The following is a 20658-nucleotide window of genomic DNA, read 5'->3' as shown; positions in this document are numbered from 1 at the left end:
GGTGGGACAGTCACAGACATACATATATCTCAGAAGTTGATTTTATGCTCCAGTGTTTATATGTAAAAACAATAAAAATTATGTCAAATACATGCCACAGGTATTGAATTTCTCATGCTATCTCGAAACCAAGGAAAATTAGAGGAAAACTAGTTATTTTCAAAACATATATGCAAGAAATGTAAGAACTCACTGCTCAGCTAGACAGCTAGATCTAAAAATTCTTACTGTCTGCTGTAGTTTTTATACAATACATATATTGATGATTATAATGTACCTATAATGAAGGTTTCCTGTTATACATCTTTAGTAGGTTGCTAGTTCACCGTATTTTGTGAAATAGTAGTGTTGGATTGGGTTTTTTTAAAATTTAACTAATGCATAGAGCCTGGCTATGTCTGGGATAAAGTTAGTTCTCTTCAGAGTAGCTGGTCTGGGACTGTGTTTTGGATTTGTGCTGGAAACAGTGTTGATAATACAGCAGTGTTTTTGTTATCGTTGAGAGGTGCTTACACAGTGTCAAGGCCGTTCTGCCTCCCACCTCACCCCACCGAGTGGCCTGGAAGAGCACATGGAGTTGGGAGGGGACACAGCTGGGACAGCTGACCCCAGCTGACCAAAGGGATAGCCCATACTATGTGGTGTCATGCCCAGTATATAAAACCAGGGGAAGAAGGAGGAAGGGAGGTGGAGGGGATGTTCACAGTGATGCCGTTTGTCTTCCCAAGTAACGGTTAATGCCTGACGGAGCCTGGCTTTCCTCGGAGATGGCTGAACACCTGCCTGCCTGTGGGAAGCGGTGAATGAATTACTGGTTTTGCTTTGCTTACGCGCATGGCTCTTGCTTTACCTGTTAAACTGTGTTTATCTCAACCTGTGAGTTTTCTCACTTTTATCCTTCTGATTCTCTCCTTCATCTCGTCAGGAGGGAGTGAGCGAGTGGCTGTGTGGGGCTGAGTTGATAGCTGGGATAAACTGTGACAACCTAGTGTAACACTTCTGGTTTTTAACATGTGATGGTAAATGATCTCCTGTGAGGAATTCTGTCTTCTGTTCTTGTAGCCATGTCCTCTTTAGGTTCATTTTAATCTAGTTGGCCATGCTTCATAATTTTTTTAAGCTTTTTGTCTTAAAACAAGAAAGCCAGGGTTTTGTCTCTTGTCATCTATTTCCTGAAACCTTTTGCAGACGTGGTTGTTTCTCTGCTAACAGATAACTGAAAACGAGGCTTTGGCTAGCTAAGATGGAACCCATAACATTTATATTTAATTGTTTTGTGTACATCTTCCCTGTTGTAATTTAGACTGTGTTGGTATTTTCTTCTTTGAGCTGACCAGTAAGATTCATTCTCAGTGAATTAAAAAAAAAAAAAAAAAAAAAGGTTTCTTTTCACCTTCATGTGTGACGTGTAGTTTTAACTGCTGCTTCCTCCTAGCAGTCAGGTTTTCTAGAAGAAATACTTTGCTCTGTGCTAGTACCTCATGGAGATGAGGTGACTAGGTATACGTTGAGAATTCAGGGTATTCCATACAAAAGAACAGATGCATATATTACAATCCCCTGTAAAAAGCAGCAAGAAAACATAGTGCTGAAATTAAATTGAAAGCAAGTACTTGATTGAGTGATCAGGTGTTTCTCATGGATCAGATGTGGAAATATTTCACTTAATTGTTTCTAGAGTGGCACTTGTCTTATTTCAATGTTTCATGTTCTCATCCTTTTCAAATAAAAGCAAGAGCAGAGAGCAAAGCTCTTTATTAGTAATTTCCCAGGTGAAATCCTTTTCCCAGGCGAAATACTTTTACATCAGTAAATTTGGAGGGGGGGGGTGTCCTCTTTTCATAGATTAATTGCTTGAAATCAGCTGTAAATCTGCTTATTTTGAGTTTGTAGAAAAATGTGTGAAAACGTAACTGGTCTTATTTTGAAGATAAAGTAGTAAGAGGTTGTTAAGGTCTGATCATCTCAAATTTGTCATAATTTATTTCTGTAGTAATGGAGAGGCAACAAAGGGTGGTTTTATCTTGAGATGGGCTATCAGTGTAATTCTAAAGGATAATAAAAGTATTGTGTCTGGAATTGGTCTTTGCAGTTTCTTTTTATCTTTTAGTGCTGCTACTTTATTTCTCAGGTAGGCAGGTAGTCCTTGACCATATCATTTGTATCTTATTGATCTATAGTGCTATTGTAACAATACCACGTTGTGTCAAGCCAGAATATATTGTATCCATGAAGTAAATCTTTTTCAGTTGTACTTGCTGTCTTTTTAGTGATGTTAAATGTGGTGGAGTTTTTTCGGTCTGGTAATGGAATTTAACTTTTTTTTTGAAACGTGATTGCATGTTTTCTAACTACTGATTTTTATAAGGCTGAATTCTTTAGTGAGTGTTGTTTAATCTCTTCCTAAGTTGCTAACAGACTTAAGAAGTGCTGCCTGAGTTGACTGAATAAATATTTCCTTATTTCTAAAGGGCTTATTGTATCATGTACAAATCAGTCTTAGTCATGGGCCCATAATGCTGTTTGGCTGTTATTTTATTCATGATACTTTAAATCTTTTTTTTTTTCTTTATTCATTAGCCATAGGGTTTGGTAACCTACACTATAAGTTACAATAGTCTATAAGAAGTTATTGGACAGCTTATCCCCCATCTTACTCTTAACCATTAATAGTTTCTGAAGGCTCATGAATCCAACTTAAGGGTGGATTGTCAGTATTACTTTTCCTCCATTTAGCATTTTTCCTGATTGCTTGTAAGATGAATACACTGCTTTACAGGAACTTTGACAACAAAAGTATAGACATCAGATCTTTTACCTGAAGCAAGCGAGGGAAACGTGTTTGAGCATCATTTGTGGCTCTTTGCCTCTGGTACATGGGCTAAATATTCAGTGAATATTTAGCATTAGCATTCTTCTTCACTTTATGAAGACTGTGCTTATGGCTGTGCAGCAAAAATTCGTTATATATAGGATTATGAATGGAATTCTGTGTATGTAATATGTAGAAGTCAGAGCATTTATTTTTCATTCTGTTACTGCTTTGTTCCTGCAGTCTAGACTGAATTCTTGGTTCTAATAGTTAACTTAGATGCCCTTTTTGGTCCTAGGTCTAGGTCCTGGGAGAGAGGATTTTGTGAGTAAAGTTAGCTAACTGTGTTTTAAGTTCTACTGCTCTGCAGGGAGGTGAGCTGTAAAGAGATGAAGTGAGTTTGTCCTTGTCTGATTAGTTTGTGGTACCTTTATTGAGTATGTCAGACTTTGAGCTCACTGGTACAAGTAAAATGGGACATACTGAAGTGAGTTAAATGGAGGATGGCCAGGGCCTGGAGCACCTGATATACAAGGAGAAGCCAGGAGAAATGTATTCTTCAGTCTTAAGAAGAGAAGGCTGTGATTAAGGCAGATTAATACTGTTGTCACCTATTTAAGGGGAGAGTACAAAGATGGAGCCAGGCTCCTTTTAGGTGAAAAGCAAAGGTTGGAGGTTGCAACATGGAAAATTCACACTGGATACTAGGTTGTGTAATTTCCATCCTGGGAGTATTCAAAACTTGTCAGGGCAAGGCACTGAGCAATGAGATCTCAGTATTGCCTTGAGCAGAGTTTGGATCTCCAGAGGCCCTTTCTGACATAAATTACTTAATTATAAAGGATGTTGTGAGAGCAGTGCCCACAGTATCAGCGAGTTAGCTTTTACTTATCAGAGAAGACTTTTAAATCACTAACAGAAGTGCTGCCTGGTTTCAGGATGTTGGATGCAGGCTGTGATGCTGTTCTCAGATGGCCACTGAGTTTCTGACTTTAACTGTAGCAGCAAAAATGGCTGAACTGTTTATTCTGGTTATGTTGTTTCCTAGCTGTGTGGGCAGAGTTGCTTGCAGATTCCTGATAACACCTTTAGCTGCTCCTCTTTTTTCCCCCTCTGGGCAGTGTCAATGGTTGCTTGTCTTGTTAGCTGTATTGTCTTTCCAGACTTAGAAAATATTAGCACATATTAGTGTTTATCTAAAGTAATTTTATTATTTTCTGTCCAAAGACATATTTCTATTGACATTTACTACATTGAAAAATTGAAAGACAGTTTTCTGCATCTGTTTTGTAAAAAGTACCTTTAAATGATAATTCATCATGTCTTTTGAGTATCTCTAGTCTTTCTGGTAAAAGATATTTTAAAAGGGAAATGAGTTAATACCAAAATGTAGTATGCAGAAATAGTGAAATTTGGATGCAAGTATGACAAAGTATGGAGATTTGTTAGAAAAGTTTTAATACCTTCCGGGAAATGTGCATTAGAACTGAATCATGTGTAGTTCTCTATATTTTGTAGAGTATTTGAGATGCACAGAATTAGTGCAACCAGTGGAACAGATGTTTTGAATAGCAACGCTGTCTGCAGTTACAAGTACTTGAATTTTAATGTTGCTATAATCCAGGTTAGAGACTGGTTGCTTCATATTTGCTGATACTGTGATCTTTTACTGTTTTCCTCTTCTTTCTCCCCTGCTTTTCTCTTTTATTCTTGAACTGCATTTTTCTCACCTGAGTGCTGTGTGTTTGGTTGCTACAGTTGTCTTCATAACAGTGGATCCACCTCCCCCTTCCCTTTTCTTTCTTTAATGAAAAGCTGTGTGGAGACCTGCACCTTATTCTCTATTTTTAAGTGCCTCAGTTCAAACTCTTGCTGATTTAAAAACTGAGTACTCCGCAAAGTTTATTTAAAAACATAGTAGTCCGCAAGCTGTCCTTTTGAATTTTTTTTTCTTGTCCTGTTAAAAGTAATATTTTGTCATGCAATATATTTTTCTTTATACCTTTTTTCCTCTTAAAGTTTGCAGCATCCTCTGAGTTTTCAAAACTCACTCTTTTGTTCCAGAATTACAGTCCTGCTTTGGTGGATATTTAGTTATGAGCCTTTGCTACAATTCTGTTGATTGAAACTGTTTTAAATATAGCAAAAATCTGTCATCTTTCATTGGAAGTTCCTAACAGAAAATAGCTTATTACATATCTCCAAGTATTTCATTCTCCTCTCATTATACCCTTGTTTTTTCCTTACTCTCTCACCTGTATTTTCCTTCAGCTTTGATTGTGCTCATGTCTCATCTCAAATTTTGTTTTACATTTGGTTTGGGTGTGAATGTGCCTTGACAAGAAAGGTCAGCACTTCCCTGTTGGCTTTTAAAACCCTTTTGCTGTACTTGCTTATCTCTTGCTTATAACATTCGGTTATGATGGCTGTAATCTATGTTCAGGTACTAGGAGGTTGTATCACAGTATATATTGGTCTTTTTATTTTCTGGTTAAAATATTTATTTATTTATTTTAAAAGTAACTCTATAATGGCCAAAATACACAATGAGGATGTTTTAGGAAGTAGGATTTGGAAATGCTGTCTTATTTGTGAACCACATTTTAGGACAGGATGTATTTCACAGCCTCATGAGAGCCTCAGTAAATTGCTTCTCCTGGGTAGAGCTTCTGGAGTGGAATTCCATTATCAGATATCTGGAAAACAGTAGATTTGTGAGGGAGGGAGAGGAACTGAAAAATGAATCATGAGATGGTTCACAGGATATAATTTTTGAATGTAGATTTTGTTTCTCCTAAAAGAAATCCACTAAGATTCAATACTGTCTTATATATGAGCTGGTTAGATTATATATACATTGTGCAGTATCTTTTGTATCTAAGAGCAACTCTGTTGTTCATTTAGAAAGAAAATGTTGGGGGGTTTAAGTTAATTATTACACCTTTTTCTGTAGCTGTGAATTGACTAGTAGGCGGATGGGCTTTGCAATTTGCAGTGGATGGTGTTTGTCTGGTCAGTCGCAGTCTTCACCAGTGTGCTTCGTGGTTGTCAGCCTGGACCACCAGCTTTGTAGGATGTGGTGTGTAAAGTGTGCTCCAGTGCTGTGGAAGGAGGGTGCTTAGGATTTAGTGAGAACTTGCTGATTCATATCACATATGTGGTACTAGTATAGTTTGTCCAGAAGTTAATGAAAATCTGAAACTGATCATTGCCTGGGAAGGTGGGATATTTCTATTCAGTTACAGATTTTTGAAAATATTCCTTAAAATCTGACAAAGAACTGTCTATATCAGTAGAAAGCACAGCAGGTTACACCAAAGTATTAACTAGTGCAAATTTGACTGTAGTTTGTATTTCTCCAAACTCCTTCTTGAAGCAGTGTATTTCTTGTCTAGCCTGGATTAATTTCAATCAAGTTGTCTTCATGTTTAGCTGGTATCATCAGGTAATAGAACTGATGTCGTCAAACTTGACGAGATGATTCATACTGTACTTCCAGTGCATAACATTGGCATCTGTGTCCGTCATGTTATTTTCAAAGGACTAAATGTTGATACAACTTAAATGAAAACTGATTCTGTGAGCCTTCATGGGGGGAGGAGAAGGCTGATGATGAAGCTGCAGTTTCTTTTCTGTACTGTAAGTACATCCCCTTAAAATGGATTCAGATCACTTGGAGTGTTTCATGTTATCCTTTTTTTTTCCTTCTTAACCTACCTTTTAACATTGAGCCATCCTTAATGGTGCAGAAAAATCCAGTCAAACTAAAAATGATGCCTCTTCTCTGTCTGTAAGCATCCATCAGTGCATCTAGTGCTGGGGGCATTGCTTTGTTTCTTTTCTCAGAGTTTTGAATTGTGTCAGGTGAGATATTTGTGGCATCTAAATGAGGTTGAAGCAGCTTTTGAGTTGTTTCTCTTGTTTGGAAATTAGATGTTTGATACTGGGCACAAATGTGATCTGTGCACATGTAGTATATGTCAGACAGTATATTTGGGATCAATTTCCTTAATGTTGATCAATGTAGTCTATGACTAAGGAGCCAAAATAGGACATTTCAATCAGAAGATATTTATGACTTCCATGAACCAGTCAGGACAAAGATCAGTAAGGTCACCCCACCTGAAATTGTTATGGAGTGAACAGCAGTTTGGAACCAAATTGCTGTTACTAGCACCTCAGGAACGTGGGGATTTGGGTGGATGGATTGTTTGCTTTTTTACTTTAAAAAGTGAAGGGCTTGCACTTTGCCATGTATTTGATTAAATTAACAGCTTCTAAAGGCATGCTTTAATCAAAGCAATTGTATGTTATTCTCTGTGTACTTTCTTCATCAATATCTCTTGTGTCTGGACTATAACAGGACAGCAGTCTGATAGCTGATTATACATTACACAGAACTGTATATACATCAATCCTGTATAAAATATAAATGTTGGAACAGCTCTTTGAGCGCAGTGATAGATGAACATATTTTATGAAGGTATTAAGTCTCACCACCAGTGGTAATGCTGTTGAAAGACAAAAGGATAATAAATACTGAGATACCTTGGATCAAATCCACTTAGTAGGATCTTTACTTATTTGGGGTGGAGGGAATTAATTTGCAACATTGTAAAGTGTAAATATTTCTTACAAATAATTTGTGCTGAATTTCCTTGCTGTGGGGCTACCTGACATGTTGCTGCTGGAAGTAGTCACTTGCTCCCACCAGCTACTTCCATTGTCTTAGCTAGACACTTCTTTTACTTCTTGCTTTATCAAGTTAAATGAGCGCAACAACAAAGTACGCATTTGTTTTCTTTTGATGCAGGGTCGGGCAGGTGAATCCACCCACAAAGTTAGTGGTAGAGCCAGCAAAAAAAAGTAGTGGAAATGCAAGAGTGACATCTGGAACAGAGTAGGAAAGGATGACAAAGACTGTTTCTTCAGCAACAAAGTGCTAAGCTGAATGCTTAGTTGTCCAATGGAATTCCAGCTTTTAGGAAGCCCAGTAATGCTGTCAAGTTATGTGGGTTTTTTCTACTTACTTGATCGCCTGACAGTAATATTCCATTTGGTTTTGGTTTTGAGGAATTAAATCTTTTATCACTCATTTTGGCTTTAAAGGGAAGATAGGTAACAAAAAGGCTGGTACCTTGGATTTCTTTTGTTATTCCAAAATTATAACTTCAATTTCTAGTTGTTGCTGAAGTAAAATTAGGTCACAAGGAATTCAGCAATGTACTTGGACTTACCAGGTGGAGAAGATGAAGTGTAAATGCCATTTTATGTAAGCTGTTCTACTGTAATTTTTATTTTGAAAACCCACTCCAGAGACTTCGTAGATTAATGATAACATACATTTCTGAAAGAGCATGTGCCTCATTGCTACGTATCACCTAGAATTGGATTTTAAATTTATCAGTTCTCTTATATTGCTTGGTTATTAGGAAACATTACTGAAAGAGTGTTCAGGCTTTGGAACAGGCTGCCCAGGGAAGTTTTGGAGTCACCATCCCTGGAGGTATTTAAAAGACATGTAGATGTGGCACTTGGGAGGACATGGTTTAGTAGTGAGCTTGGAAGTGCTGGGTTAATGGTTGGACTCAATGATCTTAGAGGTTCTTTCCAACCTAAATGATTTTATGATTTTATCCTGTATTTCATTACAGCAGTAACTGCAGTCATTTCAAACAGACATCAGCTTAGATGCGCGCTGTAACTGAATAAGCTGTACAACTGCAAATAAGTAACTCTTCTGGTCTTGCCATTTTTCAGCGTAATGTGACTGACTGCTTTAGATTCATTACTTTGCATGTTCTGACTCTCAGTCAAGATGGTCAGTGCTATTTTGAGAAGTAGGTTCCAACCTAGAAGTCACATCTAACAGTTACGGCAAAAAGCTTTTAATATTGTCTAAACAGTAGACTAAGAAATTTCCAAGTGTTGTTACAGAACGGGAATTCCTATTTCAACAAAGATACTATTACCTTTTTTTTTTTCCACTTTTTATTACTAGGCAGTTTTGTGAATGTAGTAAAATTTAAATATCATCTGAAACAGCACTTTTTTTCCTTTTCTTTTTGCCTGTGTTTTAAGGGTTTGAAAACAACTCACTAGCAAATGACTCTGTAAAGAAGTGATGTCTGTGTGCATGCTGGTTCTTGAATTTTCTCAGTGTTTGTGTGCCATATGGTTTTAAAATAAGGCAAACTCTCAAAAGGTATGTAGGTGTACTAAAAGAGGAGGAATTAAGACAAATGTAAAGAGAACTAGTAGACAATTTGCTTCATTAAATGCAGAAACCTTAACATGATACTGGGTTTCATCCCAAGCAGGAAATTTTAGCTATGCTATCATGGTGCCTTAGAGTATTTTTTTGGAGTAGTATTTTCTTGGAACCAGTTGGGAAGCAAAGGTTAACCTAAAACATGAAGAATAATACATTTTATTATTCTACATGTAGCAGTTCATCATTTTCCTTTTTGCTTTAGTCCTTTCTTTAGGAAATTCAAATCTTTAGAAGACTAATCTTCCTGAACTGCTATAAAACCTCCATGTTTCCAAATCATAGAAATTACATAGTTGTATTAATGATTCAACTGTTGAATATCACTAATCAAGGTCATATCCAGGTATGCTAAATCATCATCCTGGATCAACATTTGCACTTGATATTTTGACATACAATAATTTCAATGCAATAATAGCTGTTAGTTTCTCTGGATCATCTTGGGGATTCTTCTCCTATACTTTGGTGGGTATATTTTTGCTGGTTTTGCATCCTGAAGTGAATTCTGTCCAGTGTAGTTTTCCCTTCCTATTCAGAATTAGTAGGGAGGAGAGTAAATAATTGTGCTGACCTTTAAGACTTTCCCACATTTCTGCAATACCTTTTGATGCAACATCCCAGCATAAGAAAGTTTTTGTCAGCGTTGTCCTGAAAGTGTTGTCAGATATGTCAGGGGTTAGACACCAAAACATGCTTGAATCAATAGTAGAGAAGTTCACTTCTGTCAGCAACAGCACAAATTCACATCCAAGAATGCCAAGACTGGAGAAGTTCGTTCCTTTCCTGTGCCAGTGCTGACATTGGTAATTTGGTTGTCATTTCTGCAGTTGTTCTGGCAGCAAAGGACTTTTAGATACAACAATAAATTCTTCTTGCAATTGACGCACAGGTCTGATGTTTTATTCCCTGCTCCATTAAAAACAGTTAAAATTCAGACATTATTTTCTATTTCACTGGTAATGGGTTTTTTGATTCTGAAAACTTCAGTGAATTTCCTTGTCTAAAACCACTATCAAGTCAGAAATTGTCTTCACTAAAGAAGGAAGTTAATGTCGAGATGTAGGGCATAATATGTGATTAGCATATGATTTCTGCAAGTCTGGGGTACATGTAAGAATCTCTCCAACTACCAATGCAGATGCTTCCCTTCAATATCTTTTATTTCAATAGACAAATAAGATCTGTTCAATCCTAAAACTTTGGCATTCTGTGTCTCTTTTTCTGGGGAGATATGGGGCATGTTGCTGAGTAGGGAGTGTGTTGTGAGTAGGATTCAACAAGGAATTTGTCTTGGCTAACTTCAAGTGGCTGTGGTATAGATATCCACACTTAAACTATGGGGCACCATATCGAAAATACACTGGTTTGGAAAAGGGGAAGTCAGTCTTCACTGCTGAGAGGAAAGCACCACGTGGAGTTAAATGACAGCATTTGAAGGAAATCCCATTTCTTAGTAGGATGCCTTATCTGGATACCGTTATAAGGCAATAAATTGTGTGCTTTCCAACAAGATTGCTATGGAGATCTGTAGTGCCCTCTGCAGCAATATCAAGACACCTAGAGTTGAATCCTGTTGCAGTCAAGTGACTTTGTTATGCTGAGAAGGCTGCTGATGTTCTTTGCATTAAGAGAATTAGGAGGGTTTGCTCTGTAAAGTTCAAATTAAAAAGAGCTTATAAGAAACTTAACAATGAATAAATTTAAGAATGAATAAAGGGTAAAGGTGAGGTAAGGAGAGTGACCTTTAGTTCCCAGGTTGCCTCCTAATGACCAGCTTTCCCTCCACATGGACAGTCTCCCCTTTTTTTTTGTTTTATTTCTCTTTAGAGTTTCAGACTACAGCACTTACAGCAAGTAATTTTACATATGAATTCACAAAAAAAATTTTTACCCTATAAGTCTTTTAGCTACTGCTTTGCTTTAGTGTATTGTGTGAAGTACCATCCCAAACAAAGGACTACAGAAAAGGAGCAGGTCTTTGATAGATTTATCAGTCAAACTTAGCTCTGAAAATCTAATCTCTCTCTGAAGAGTTGCAATAGGAGAAGTCAGATGCCTGGAGTAGGTTTTTCTTCTGAGTGTTCATTTCAGGGTTAGCAGGTCAACATCAATATTTCAGGGAAGTCACTGTTAGAGCTTCTATCTGTTAAATTTGATGAGAAATGCAGGCAAAAGAAAAAGATGTTCTGAAAAAGAGCTACAAATTTAATTGTAAATAAATGTGTTCTTTTTCCTAAAACCCTGTTATTTTTCCATAGTGTATTATTTTATTGATAATAAAATATGAAGTATTTTTTCCAAATACATATGAATAAGCAGGTAACATATAGAACAGTAAATATCAGAGTTGCTGTAGTCACTGTACCTTTACATTATTTGGATTTTTGGTTAGTATGTTTTGAACTTGAGTATTTGATCTTAATGGATGACATTTTCTTAGTGTGCCCTTCACTTAGTACCATTTTGCTCAGCATGACACTTAATGAAATTTCAGAATAGCACCAGTTCTTTAGTATCAATTATTCAAACATCATGCTGGAAAGACATCCAGAAACATGTTCGGTCTTGCAGTGAGTTGTGATACTTTTTGTAAAGCTGAGTTAATGAGATATCAACTGTGTTTATTTAAATGGATTGAAATGTTCAGGAATTGTCCTGAATTGTAAGGTGTATATTTGTTTAATCAATAGGAGGGTTTATCTGAGATTTTATCTATTGAAAAAACCCAGATAGTCTGTGTGTGATCATCATATTAACATAAAGTACCTATTCTTCAAGTTGATCACCATGAATACATTATTACTCAAATTTGGTGGTTTACATTTATTTTGTTTTGTTTTCACATAGGGAGACAAATTTAAAGACAATCACTGGGCACCTGTCGACAAAAGCAAAGCAGAAGAAAAAGCGAAAAAGAAACAAAACAATGGAAAGTAATCACACAGAAATTATGAAGAAAATGTTACATGGAGTAGATCGTTATCCAGCTCCAGGTGACCAGGACAGATCAGAAAGTGAAGAGGAGGATGTGGAAGAAGAAAACAGCAAATCACTGTGCACATTCAGCAAAGGTCCAGAGGATCCAGTTTGTGAAGAGCAGCCTAACAGCGATGATGAAAGCCTAAGAGAAGCTGCAGGGGTTTCAAGAGAAAGGTTTCTGGTTGCTGTGCCTGAGGTCTCAACAATGTCAAACAGTGCACTGAAAAACAAATTGCCTGTAGAAAGTGACAGTTCACTCCTAATAGATGTAAAACCTTTTTCTACTGAAAACCTAACCAAAAGTGCCAATGATAAGGAAGCAAATCAGAGGCAAAAAGAAAATCTTTACAGAAGCAGTTTCCTAAAAATTAGCAATGATGAAAATTCCATCCATGCAACAGAAGGCATCTCTGAAGATTATGATACATCACTGTTAAGCACAGAAGACAAACTGGAATCATGTCAAATTACATGTGAACCTGACTTGGAAGCTAAGCTGATAAGTTTAAACAGTGAAGAAAAAGAAATCTCTCAGTGTTACAATTCAAATGTACATGATGATGTGCCTGATATTAACACAGAGGGCAAAGGTGCATTAAAAGAAGAAAAGACTAGCCCTAATGCCTGGGTCTCTTTTTCAGTTAATTTATCTACTGAGGAATTGCAGCTGGGTGTTGATGATGCACAAGTTTCTCTCTCTCCTTGGTCTGAGGATAAATTTGTAGGTGAACAAAGACCCCAAAAAATGAAGAAACCTAAATCGACTCAGACGAACAGTTCAGCAACGTTAAACTGTGATCAGTCAAAGGGAGGATTGGTAAAGGAACAACATTACGAAACAGAAACTGAGGGGTCTGGCAACATAATAAGCAATGGTCTGTCTGCATCTCCAGCTGGTGAAGTGCACTTTGATTCCTCTGTAGAAGCCAGGGCCACCTTCATGCAGTGTTCAAGTGAAGTAAATGTTTCAATAAATGATGCTACACCAATTATATTGAAAAGAAAAAGGTGCAGGAGAATTGTCAACTTAGCACCAAAGTTTAACCTACCAAGAGAGATTGCTGATCATACAGAGGGAGGGAAGGAAGTCCCAGTAAAAGAAGACGTTCCCCAAGAAAGTGTTTTGGAAGTGAGGCAAGAGAACTTTCTAAGCAAGGACCACGGAGAGGCACAAGCACAGGACTCTGCATTGCAGGAATATTTTGCACCTTACACTGACACCGAGGCAGCTTCTTCCTTACCCATTCCTGATGCTGATGCTCTGTTACATGGTATTTCTCACATTCATTCAGGACAATGTTCTCCTATATCAAAATATTCCTGCAGTGTTTGTGTAGTATCCAGAACAAAGGAGGAGCAAGCTACAACTCTTAAGCTGCAAGAGATAGCTGATAAAACAGAGGATGAGAGTGAACACGTTTCTTCAGAGGTTACAAACTGCCAACCAGATATTTTGTCTTCTGTTAAAGTTGTTTCTGAATATCCAGAAGATTCCAGTCTGTTGGCAAGCTGCAGTGAAAAGGTGAATGAAGCAGATGACCCTGAACCAGCAGAGGCCTCACAACTGGAAGATAACCAAGATGTGGATGTCAAATGTAGTTTTCTGGGACTTCCTTTATCATTAGGATTTGCTTTTCAACTTGTGCAGCTCTTTGGTTCTCCAGGTCTTCCACTGGGTATAATACTCTTCTTACTACTCCTACGTAAAATAAAAGAAAAACAGCAACTCAAACCCCAAAAATCCCACAACCCCTCAAAACCACAAACAGAAACCATAGCACTCTCTCCAAACCAAAAAACAAACAACAAGACTATGATCAAATAATAATTTTTATTGCAAATATTAATTAAATATTAATCCTGTTGCAATGAATCACTGCTGCTTTGGTGATAGTTTCTGCCAAAAGTGACTCTTGGTTTGGCCTCGTATTTTAAGTTTTGTTAGTAATAAAAATTTACTAACTATAATCCAAAGCATGAAGCTCTCATTGCTGTCTTGTTAGTAATAAAAATTTACTGACTTTAAATCCAAAGCATGAGGCTCTCATTGCCATTGGAATACATCCTAGTGAGTAAGACTTTATTACTGTGTTGATTGCAGAACTAAATGAAAATATATTACAAAAGATTGTAAGTCTGCTTTTATATTCCATTTATATTTCCAAATATAAAACCATTCTGGTTTCCTATTTCCCAAAAATATAACTTAATTTGAAATTGAATACCAAACTTACAAGTTGCATTTTCTGATAGCGAATACCTCTTTTTTAATCATACATGATTAAGAAGTGTCACAGTGTTGTATACTCACCTTCCAGGGCTCCAGTTGTCATTTTTTGTATTTTCTGTTTAGTCATTTTAAGTTGGCAGGTAAAAGACAGACAGTCCTCAAAGGAGCTGTGTGTGGCAACCATCATTTCCAAATGTACTGTAGGTTAAGGTAACCTTACAGAGCTGTAAACAGCAACAAAACCAGACATTTTATTGGGAATCACCCTGGGGGACAGTGCTGTGTATGCACCTGCTGAAAGAGCCGTGTTCTCTGTGTATTTGGACCCTTAAAATTTTTGGGTCCAAATTTAGTGAAGAAACTGTAACTGTCATTTAGCCAACAAATAGGATTAAAAAACACAGACCAGCTTTTCAGCATATAGACCTTTACATCTGTTTGTTTCAGTAGAATTTAAAGTTAAGTGTGTATTTTAATGTGACAGCTGGGGAGCAGCTTCTGTCTGTTTGTCTGGCCAAACCAACCTCAGCATTCTTTGTTTTTATTGTAAACATTGATGGCAGTGCCACCTACCAGAAGAGTGATGCAAACCATGGGAAGTATTACTTGGCTTGGTCCCCAAAGGACCTGCAGTGCTAATTTACCTAAATCTGGCACCACACACCAAAGAACTTGACATACAGAGCTGAAATAGAGCAAGGAAGTACTGATGTCCTTGACTTTACGTATAAAACATTTTTCTTCTCCAAATTCAGTGAATCTTTATAATTGTGATTAAATTTCGTAATCTTAGAGAGATTTGGCCGTGACTTGAAAACAGGGATCTTCCAGGGGAAAAAAAAAGGCAAAACCAGACATTCAGAAACACTCAGTAGGTTAGTGAACCAAATGTTATTCTTCTCTGAGTCAGTAACAGGTGAAAATCTGGCATTTAGATGAGCTTCCTTTGGAAATAACCTTTAAGAAATACCAACCCACCCTGATATCTCTCTGAAGCCCTGCCAGCTTGTGACTGCTCTCTGCTGGGGTTTTTCCATCAGAAATGTATGTGCTGTCTGCAGAAGGCTGGCCATGTTCTCCTTTGTTTATCACTGTGCTTCAATTTCAAAAATTACTGTGCTTTTCAGTGGCAAAGATTATATATTGACAGGTTACTATTTATTCATGCACACATTTGAACTGAAGTGTTCTACAACACTGGCAATTGCAGTCAATTTTTAGTGAAGTTATTTTGTTGGGAAAAAATTTGGTAAATAAATGTCTTTAGTTATTTATAAATGAACATTTAGTTGATTGACTTTCTTGTGTGATTCTCATGTAAGTGTAGAATATATTTTAGGCAGTTTTCCTACAAAGACTCTCTTTGCAGCTTCTTTAACAGTGTTAGAATTCAAACATTTTAGAAAGTAATTTCTTTATTGATATTGCACAGATTCCTATAATTAAACATTTTAAAATTTAAAGGTTATTACTTGAGTTGCATTTTATTTATCATCTGAAAGCTTTATGGTTTTCTTGTTTTCTAGTTTTGGAGGAGTATGTGGGGGAAATGAAAGTATGGTAGGAAAGTGTTTGAGTAAATAAAGAAACCAAACCCAGATCTCCTTCCCCCTTCTCCCTCTCCTCTGCACTGGCCTTAGATTCTAGAAATCCTAAATTCTGACTTTTCTGCTCACTTGTTTAAGTATCTGCTTTTTTTTTTTTTTTTTATAAGTATACATATATATAACGTGCAAAAATTGTAATTCAGTATATATTTTGGCTGTGGAGAGATCTGAACACTCAACTGCAAAAAATATTTTCTTCTGCAGAATCCTTGTTGCCAGATGATTTTATAGTTCCTCTTGACTGGAAAGTTTCAAAGATGATCTATTTACTGTGGAAGACCTCTGTGGAGGTACGAATTTTAGGGGATTTTGGAAGACTTTCCAATATTTCAGGTGCAAAGAGGAATTCTTCAGTTCCTTGCCAGTAAATTTGCTTTATATCCGCAGTGAGGAGATGGATGATTTATGTACTCTTCTGAATATTTCTAAAACCAGCTCAAGGCTGTTGTAGGATTCAGGTTTTGAAAGATCAGCTTCAGAAGTGTATACAAAGTAGCTAAAAATGGGAGAAAAAAATGTCTTTGATACCTTTGTCTTGACCTGGGCTATGTTCATGAAGTACAACCTGCCATCATCCAGATGTTTTCTCTCATCGTCTGAGCATATCTCATCCTCCACTACCTCTACTAGAGCTGCAGCAGAGAAGTCATTCTGAGCGGCTGTCAGCAAATTAATTCTCTTTATCTAATTAGAAAATGTTAACCTGCAAATTACCTTTTTTCCCCCTCACCATGGCTGTTGCTTTGTAAAGGTTTGCTTTTATTTTTCTGGTAGTGGCAATTAGGAAAATCCTGTAAATGCAATGAACTAGTGATTTTTAAAAAATAGCATTGACTTTGTTTCTCAAAATAACAAAATCTCTTGTTACATACTTTCTTCTTTTTGCTCGACTATTGTTATCTATTTTAGGAAAAACAGAAAGCAAATGGATTGCAGAATGGAAACAGCTTGACTGGTAAGTGTATTCTGTGATACAAAAACTGTGTAAAATTCTTCTTGTTGAAGGGTTTTTCATCACAAATAATTGACAACACTCCTGTTTGTGTAAAAGCACCAGGATGTGATAAATGAATTTGTGCCACTGTTGACTGTGTACCTGATATGACAGAGCTATGGTTGCTGTGAATTGTCACTTTGTTTCCTGATGCAAGAGCTGAAATTCCTTGCCTTTTAAAGTTTTCCACATGGAATGAATCCAATATTTACCTCAAGTTTACCCATTCCAGATCAGAAGAATGTTTAGCATGAGGAAGTCTTTCTTTAGACTTCTCTTCCCTGAAAGTTTGATTATCTTCTGGACATGCTCCAGCACCTCAACGATCTTCTTGTAGTGAGAAGCCCAAAACTTTGAGGTGCAGCCTCACCAGTGCCGAGTACAGGGGCTCGATCACTGCCCTGGTCCTGCTGGCCACACTATTGCTGATACAGGCCAGGAGGTCATTGGCCTTCTTGGCCACCTGGGCACACTGCTGGCTCATGTTCAGCTGCTGTCAACAGCACCTGAGGTCACACACTTGAGCTCCTGAGCTGTAAGAGGTGTCAGGGTTGAAGTGCAAGAATGCATGCAGGACTTCTGCATGCAAGAATTCCTGCAGTGTGGAGGTTATGGAATAAGGATGCTGGTTGTCTTTTTCCGTGACTTCCATGTTGGTGTAGCACAATTTCACAAGTTTCATAATGTGAGTTTAAAAATACATAATAGTAGCTCCCTGAAAGCTACTAGAATTTACTGTCCAAAATAGGAGAGGAGTTTCTCTATTTTAGAAAAAAAAAAAAAAAGCATGCTTTTGGAGAGGAAACATAAGACTGGGAATAGACACACAAACACATGGGTGCTCTCTCTCACTCCCTGCTCCCCCCCCAACCCATGAGAGACAAATATGAAAGATTTCATATTTAGGAGGAGGAATTAAGAGTATTCTGATGAAATAAAAGCTTATTCTAGAAATACTCTATCCTGACACAGCAGAGATGACAGACTACATAAGATAATTTTAGGCGTCTTTGGCTGCAGTTTGTAATTTCTTTATTTTTTTTTAGATGATATTATTAGTCTTGAAGATCTAAATAAAAATCACCAAGAGAATCAAGATTCTTCTGAAACATTGCCAGACGTGGAGCTGTTTCAAGGGATGATAGAAGGGAACATCATGACCTGCACTAGCACTGGCTGTCTGGATGCTGCATTTCATCAGTCATGACTGACCATCTTAAATTCTGCATAAACAGGTACTCAGTCACACTTGTGCACATGTTTAATTCTTTTTTTATATTTGAGAAAACATCTAAGAACATTGTTGTATCTTTTAAGGTGCATTTAGTATCCCCCAAATTTCTTGGTTTTTAATTCAGTTAGGGCTGAGGGTTGTTCTGGGTTTCGGGGTTTTTTAAGCCTGAATAGGGAAATGAAAAGGCAGTATTTGGTTATTAAAGGCATATGAATTTTTTTAACTATAAAGAGCACTTATGAGTAATAAAACAGTATTTCACCAAGTTCTGAAAAAGTGACAGCTCTCCTTTTTAGTAGAGAATCAGCAGCAGGACATCGCAATAAGACTCCAATATATTGAAGTGTTAATTTTCCGTTAATGTTTTAATTTGGTGTGACAAAGTGTGCTACTGAGTATTAGAAAGCATGCTATTGTGTTCTTGCTTGTCTTGTGAATGTTTGAACCTTTTGGTAACCTGGCAAAGTTTCTCCAGTTTGTTTATGTGATATATTCTGGGTGGATTGTGATAAGAAGGAAGGACTTTGGGTTCCAGCTGGAAAATGCTAGCTTAACTTCTGTATCATTTGCCATCAGTTGTTCATTCCAAAACAGAAAATGGATTAATCTGTAGCTTTTAAACAAGGAAACCGAGGTACACAGAAATAGAATAACTTGTACCATGAGCAAACTGAGCCAGAAAAAAGATTTCAGATTCTGAAATTTAAATTATTCCTGTCCAGATATCACAGGACCATTGGAATATCATTCTCATGGGGTCTGGTTGGAGTCTTTGTCACCCTGTGCCTGACCTGAGCATGAGTTGATGGATGGAGGAGTAGTCAAAGAGGTGGATGTGCACTGTGTTGAGACAGCTTTAAAAGCAAAAGTTGATGTTTTAGAAGGTTTCTTAATTTTCACAGTAGAGGTTCGTGTTAGAGAGGAAGTAGTTGCATAGTTTGGGTTGGAATTGAAACCTCTTGAATGCAGTTTGATTTGATATACGCATTTTTAGATCATTGATTACAAAAGTGACATTGCAGGCCATTTGCTTATTATCCTGTACCAGCTACTGACATAGGAAGAGGAGGTGAATCTCTGTGAACCATTTAGTACAGACAGCACTGATCTCACAGGGTGATGTCAGGAGCGATCATTAATAGCATCAAGAACATCTGGTAGTGGTATTGTCCTCTTATATAATCAAATATTACAATATTTGGTAAGCAAATTAAAAAAAAATTCTAACCAAATACTTAGCCCTACGCCTGCTACAAACTTTTAGAAGTTACTTATTTATAATACTGTAAATATGAACACATTAGAGGCAAGATTTTGGCTTATGGTACTGTCTGTGGCAGTTTGTATCCTAAGCTACTATCCAGGAATGTTCAGGTTACTGATGTTCATATGCGAAAGAAACAGACGTGTTATCTTCCCAGGAGAAAACTGTAATAAATGTGAATTTATTTTTTTTGCCTTTGTGTGCTTCAAGAAAGGAAAGACAGATGCTAGCAGAGCATCCTATCTCATTGTCCAAACCTCTGTCTAATTGCCAAATCCAACAAACTGTTTTTTCCATTTTTCCATTCCAAGATTTATCCCTTTTGTCTGTCTGCTGTGCTACTCCCAGAATTGTTTCAGTCTTCCTCTCCTGCTTATCATGAGTGCAGTAGAAGTGTCCTGCAGCCCTGTGCACGTGTGACCCAGCCACTGCCTGCTGTCATTAAACCCCAGTTTGTTATATGGTATTTCACTCCAATGCTCTACTGCGTGGGCTTATGTTAGTTCTAGGGAATGTAGCATCAAAGCAATGCAGACTTTGCTGTGAAAGAAGACTCTCAGTCAGTGTTTGGTTTATGAAAAGGTCTTGCATGTTCTCTGCAGGGCTTGATCATGGAGATCGATGCTGGGTGGGTGGTTCAGGTGGAGTTTTGTGTTGGGAGGAGGAGGGAAGGTTAGTCAGGAGGTTTTGGGGATGTTTGGTTTGGTTTAGTTCAACAACTGAAATGAATCAGGGAAAGTCCCGAAGGCAGCTGGAGGGAGAGGATGAGACAGCAGAGGTCAGGTGGGTTTAGGCTGCTCTAGGGCTGTGATCTGCCTTCTCAGACGAGGCTGATGCAATGGCATGCTGCTGCTGAAAGTGTGCAGTGCCCTTCCTGCCAGCCCTGCTCCAGAGATCAGCTCCAACGCTTCCTGGCTGACATGAAAGCTATAATTTAGCTCGCTAACCCTGCAGGAAACAAATGGGTAGTTTTCTGCTGGACTGACAATTTTAGATAAGCTGTAAAGCCCAATTCAGTGCCAAAGCTGGCACAAGGGAGCAGATGAGGCTGTGCTGCTGCAGATACGAGGAGAGGACATGCAGGGCACCCTGTTTGGGTGTCAGTCAGCTCTGATACCAGGGACCACGTACCATGCAACCAAACCTTCAGATGAAGGACTGCTTTTACAGCTTTTAATCATACATATGTTAAAAAAAATTAAAACACGAAAAGTATATGAAAAGGAAGGAGCATGTCTTAGGTTTTTCAGTCAGCTCATGCTCA

This window comes from Myiozetetes cayanensis, unplaced genomic scaffold (genome assembly GCF_022539395.1).
Source record: "Myiozetetes cayanensis isolate MyiCay16 unplaced genomic scaffold, myiCay2020 scf5-8, whole genome shotgun sequence".
Lineage (NCBI taxonomy): Eukaryota > Metazoa > Chordata > Aves > Passeriformes > Tyrannidae > Myiozetetes > Myiozetetes cayanensis.
This window is presented reverse-complemented; position numbering follows the sequence as displayed.